Below are 6000 nucleotides of genomic sequence, written 5' to 3' on the forward strand. Positions count from 1 at the left end.
CCTGAGATCATGACCTGAGCTGAAACTGAGAGTTGGACCCTTAACTGCCTGAGCCACCCAGGCACCCCAAAAATGAATGGATGATTATACAATGCATGTGGTCTTTTCGGTAGGCAAACACTTTCAAAATGGGAGTCATAAAGAACAGTAAAAATAGAAGTCTCTCGTGGTAGAAATATCGGGGCCCTTACTGAGCCATCAGTCGATCTGCATTCATTCATCAGATGTGCAATTTGCCCGGTATTCAGTCCCTGATTTGGAGTCCTCTTTCCTCCCAACCAATTTGTTGGGTCTCAGCATCCAGGGACAAGTGGGTAAGGATGGCAGAGCCTTAGACATTAGCTTCTCTAGCCATTCCTAAATTAAAGAGTTCCTTGAAAGAGTTTTTAAGTGACATTTTTTCCCTCCTAAGCAAAAAGAAGAGAAACTCTATTTAACGTGCTGTGCCAAGTAACCACAAGCGATCCCCCAGAATATATCCTCCCAGACCTGTGTGTGCAAATCCATATGTGTATGTATTTCTAAAATGGGATTACTTTGTATCTATCTTTTCACAATTTTTCACTTTTAAAAATAGATTTTACTTTCTAGAGAAGTTCTAGATTCACAGTAACGTGAGGGGGAAAGCATGGAGTTTTCACAGTCTCCCTGTCCCCGCACACCCGCTGTCGCCCCCGCCGTGGGAGAGTGAGCAGAGTGGTACATTTGTTACAACGGATGCATCCGCACTGACCCGTCGTTATCGGCCGGAGTCCGTGGTTTACATCAAGGCTTCCTGGTGGTGCTGGACATTCTATGGGTTTAGACAAATGTACGATGACATGTACCCACTATTACGGTATCACACAGCGTAGTTCCCCTGCCCTACAAATCCTCTGTGCTCCTGCCTGTTCATCCCTCCCTTCCTGCTAACCCTGAGCAACCACTGAACCTTTTTTACTGCCTCCATAGTTTTGCCTGTTCCAGAATGTCATAGAGTTGAAATCATACAGCAGGGAGCTTTTCAAATTATCCTCTTTCACTTAGTGACTTTCGCTTTTCATCAACAATATGTGGAGCATGTGTTTCCGTGTCAATAAATATTCTTCTAAGCATTGTTCATTGCCGTCTAATATTTCACTGTGTGCTGTATATTAACGGCTCTCCTGTTTTCAAGGTGTACATTTTTCCCTGTATGGTTTTTTTTGTTTTTGTTTTTGTTTGTTTGTTGGCTTTGCTACCAAAAATAGTGTTGCAGAGGACAGCCTTGTGGGTATCTCTTTGCACACAACTTAATTAAGTCCTTAGGAGAAATTCCTAGATTTGGGGTTGCTCCTACGAAGCTTTTGCTCATTTCAAGTCTTTTGATATGTGTGGCCAAATCACCCTCCAGAAAGGTCGTACCAATTAATTTTTCCAACCAGGAGGTTATGTAGGGTATTTTCCCCACACTCTTGCCAACTTGGAATATTATTGAGATTTTTAAATCTTTGCTAACTTAATAGAGGAAAAATGATGTTTATTTTAATCTATATTTATTTGGGTATTAAAGTTTTGTGGTTTTCCATAAAGCATATTGGCCATTTGTCCTCTTTTACAAATTGCTTTTTTAATATTATTTTCCTTTTTCTTTTTTTTTTCTGTTGGGATGAGCATCTTTGTAGTATAGATTTTTTAAAAGTGTTTCTTCCCTAAAGGTAGTAACTGCTTATAAAGGCCCCCTTTTTAAATGTCAAAAAATTTTCATCAGCGTGCCCACCCGATGCCTGCTCTACTTCGAAAACAACAAATAAAACGAATGACAATAAGAACTCATATTTCCAGGGGCGCCTGGGTGGCACAGCGGTTAAGCGTCTGCCTTCGGCTCAGGGCGTGATCCTGGCGTTGTGGGATCGAAGCCCCACATCAGGCTCCTCTGCTATGAGCCTGCTTCTTCCTCTCCCACTCCCCCTGCTTGTGTTCCCTCTCTCGCTGGCTGTCTCTATCTCTGTTGAATAAATAAATAAAATCTTTAAAAAAAAAAAAAAAGAACTCATATTTCCAGAGTGCTTATTATATGCCAGGCGTTATGCTGTGTGAAACAGCCCTATGAGATCAGTTCTGATCTCAGTTCCATTGGACAGATGGGGAAACTAAGGTAGGAGTGGTTGATTTTCTCAAGGTTACCTAGCTTGTAAGTGGCTGTGCTGGTGTCATTTGATTAACCAAATGGTGACATGGTGGCATGGTGACATTCGGCTTCTATGAATTCAATAACATTTTAAAATAAATCTATTATTTGTTCATCTTAAAAGTATCTACATACATTTACAAATCCATCTTACCTGTAAGTTAAAGGCATATAATTGATTCTGTCTATATGTTGGGCATATAATTCAGCAACTCCCTGTAATAATTCTGTGCTCTTCCTCCTTGAGCCTGGTTTTACTGTTAAGAACCATGTTGGACCTTTTATTTTTCAAGAAGGGGAAACTGAGGCTCAGGGCAAGGCAGGAAGGAACTGGCGCAAGGTCACCTTAAAAAGTTTACAGCACAGCCAGGACCGAAACCCAGAGCTCGGGATAGCCAGCCCAGGTCCCTGTGTGACTGGGGCTAGCCCTCTGATCTCTCCCTTGGTTATCAGAGGGAACAACACAGGATGCGGTGCTGGGACCGGCGTGGACCCGTCACATTCTCAGGGTGCCAGCCGCTAGGGAAACCAAGTGGGCACGGATTCCCAGTCCTCAGGCCACATCGGCTGCCGGGCATTCCAGGACCCTGGCACCCCGCCAAGGGTGAAAACAGAGCTGTTGCCTCCTCCATTGCATTCTGCCCCCTCCTCTTGGGTTTGCATCTCATTGCTGGGTTTGCAACATGCCTAATCTCTGCGTGTGCAGACTCAGAGGAGCCAGCTGGGAGGGAGCATTGCCAGCAGCTCTCAGTCCTCCGTGAGGCCTGCTGACCACCCCTCCCCCAGGCCCCTCCCTGGGCGAACAGGTCCAGAGCAGACTGCAGACACGGCTGCTGGAGCTTCAGCTGGCTCGGAGTTTACGGGTGCCGCTGAGATGGACCCAATGAAGGACACCAGCCTGGGGTGTTCTCTCTCTCTCTTCCCAAATGGAAGCCCTGCCGCATCCCACCCTGCCCCCACAGCCTTCATGAGAGACGCAGGAGGGAGTTGTAATGCATCTCAGTCATGCAAGTGAGGCTCTCGGTGCTGGTTCACCAGGCAGCTGCACTCCTGCAAGAATGGGGAGAACTTCATGGTGCAGTCAATAAATAAGTGTCAAATACTGAGTACTCTGTAACCCATCGTATTTCCCTTTTTGCTCTAGCTGCCAGGAGGCTCAGATCATGAGCCATCTTACAACAGATTCTTGGTGTAATTGGCATCAATCTTTCTCCATGAAATCTCTGTCCCGTTGAGTATTATGTGTTCGTGTTACAAATCATCACGATTCTTTTACACGATGAAGGTGAGATGTAAATGAAAAACCAGATATGAAAGGAAATGGCCGGTAGACATCTCTACTTCGAGATATAAATGAATGTTTTTCTCAGAGGGAATGGTTTTCCATTTAAGACTTAGACAAGTGGCTGCATGTCTCTGTTCCTCTCTCCCTCCCTTCTCTCCCTCTTCCCTTCTATCCTTTATTCTCTTACTGCTGCTTTTCCCTCTTTCCCTTCCCCTTTTTGGGTCCCCCCCATCTTCTTCCTGTTCACCCCTTGCCTCTGGGTGGCCAGTTTAATACTAATATCCTTTACAGGCCGGTAACCCTTGGCTCTTCCCAAGGCCTCCCCCCAGCCTTTACCTCATTTATTCCTCACAGGGATTACCTGGCAATTATGACGATTTCCACTTTACCAAGGAAGACACTAAGGGCTGGTGAGTTTAAGTGATATGCGCATGCCCACAGGGTACACTTTATGACTTCCTATCAGGTTCAGGTCCAGGACTCCCGAGTCTAATTCCATCACACTTTCCGCTGCACCTCACTGCCTCTCCACGCCAGCCGCACCCACCGGGCCACCCACCTTGCCTGGCCGAGATCACTGAGAGAGCCCCGAAGAAAAGAGGATTCAAAAACAATAACCCGCCCACCCTGTCTTCCCTTCTGAGAGCTCTTAAAGAGTTGAGATTCTCAGTAGGGGCAGCAGGACCTATGGGGGGTGTGTGTGTGAATTGTGACAAGGGTCATTTGGCCATTCATTTGGTAAATATTGAAAATGCACTGTTGTAGGCAAGGCTGAGACCAGGGTGAGGCAAGAAGGCACCTAAGGTGCCAAATTCGAGGACGTGTTCGCTTTCAGGGGCCATGCCTGCAAGTGCAGGACCTGGAGAGGGGGTGTCTCCTGAAAACGTATGCCCTAGCATGGTGCTTACCTTTCACTAGTTCTGCCCTGGTACCAGGCACGGTTACAAGTGCTGGCTACTCAGCAAAAAAGCCTGCCCTTGTGGAGCTTATAATCTGTTATGGGAAGCAGGTGTCAATCAAATGATCATGCTAACAAAAGACTGTTCTAAGGGCGACAAGTGCCACAAGGAAAGGGACATGGGGCTGGAGAGGGTATTATGGCGGCCGGGGGTGGGGCAGGAGAACGACAGTGAGGGCTGAAGGATTGGTAGGAGTTTTTCAGGTGGGCTCCAAGTAGAGGACCCAGCAAGTTCAGAGGCGCCGTGGCAGGGTGGAGGTGGCATGAGGGTGGTGGTGGGGGCATGTGAGTGAAGGATGGAGGGGCCAGAGGAGGCGATGTACAAAATAATCCCAAGCAGTCTGTTTCTAATACAGTGCCAGAGTCTGCAAATGATTGACTTAAAAAAACAAATCCAACTCAATGGAGAGAATTCAAAGCCACCCCTTCATGAGGTCACTCATACCCATCTTCCCGATCAGCTTTCTTCATGTGCAGCTATTCAGAGACTGTGCCTAACCCCCTCCAAACTCATCTTTGTCCGTTTCCATACGGCAATGTCTGTGATAGACTCTGACGTTGGCCACATTTTGCAAATGTACACATGAGAGCAGAGAGAAGCTGGGTAAGCGGCTGTCTCAGTCGGCTCAGGCTACCATAACAAAATGCCATGCACAGGCTGGCCTAACCAAAATTGATTCCTCACAGTTCCGGAGGCTGGGAAGTCCAAGATCAAGGTGCAAGTCAGTTCGGTTCCTGGGGGAGAGTTCTGTTCCTGGTTTGCACACTGATGCTTTCTCGTCCTTACTGTCCTTACCCGGTAGAGAGACAGAGAGAGCTCTGGTGTCTCTTCCTTTTGGATTAGGGCTCCACCCTTATGACCTCATTTAACCTTTATCACCTCCTCCTAGGCCCTGTGTCCAAATATAGTCACATTAGGGGTAAGTGCATCAACATATGAGTTAGGGTGGGAGAGCACATAAACTCTCAGTCCCTAACACCTGGCGGGGTCACATAGCCAATCACTGGGATTTGAACACAGGCAGTGCCCCTTTGGGGACCTAGGCCTCTAACCACCAGACTTATGGACCTCAGGATGTGTTGTGAGCGAAGGTTGCCCATGGGAGTGCGCAGTGCTCCTCAGGGAAGGAAGTGTTCAGTGATCCTTTACAAATCCGCAGGACCTTGTCCCCACCTGGCAGCTGTACTGGTGGACTGCCTGATCCCACCCAAGTGTGATCCTTCTGGAAGAGGCTGGGCTGAGAGTGTGGTATGGAGGTGAACCAAACCTAAAACATAACGCTTGAATCTGGGAGTTCTCCTGTTTCCAATTTACTCAGAGCAGGCCCCAGGCTCCAGTCTAGACTCCATCAGGAATGGACTGCGTGACCTTGGGGGAGTCCCTCAACATCTTCCCGCCGTAGGTTCCTGCCTCGGTGACCTCAACTCCTGTCCCCTGACGGGTGGCCGGGGGTCTATTCCGTAGGCCAGGAGGTCGGTCCCCCTCCCCCCCAACGCCGCCACAGGCGCCGGGTCCCCACCCTGGACCGTGCAGGTGGGGACGCGGCGGCGTGCGGCGCGCCCAGCGGGCAGGGATCGGTATCGCCCGGTTCGCCGCAGGCCCCGCCG

At 48.4% G+C, this 6000-nt stretch overlaps 1 protein-coding gene across 3 annotated transcripts in view; it reads left to right on the top strand.

The window, feature by feature from the left end:
• Positions 1-6000, top strand: part of PRDM11 (PR/SET domain 11) — a 74413-nt gene that overhangs the window by 19857 nt on the left and 48556 nt on the right. The window lies entirely within an intron of this gene.

This window comes from Ailuropoda melanoleuca, chromosome 16 (assembly GCF_002007445.2).
Source record: "Ailuropoda melanoleuca isolate Jingjing chromosome 16, ASM200744v2, whole genome shotgun sequence".
Classification (NCBI taxonomy): domain Eukaryota; kingdom Metazoa; phylum Chordata; class Mammalia; order Carnivora; family Ursidae; genus Ailuropoda; species Ailuropoda melanoleuca.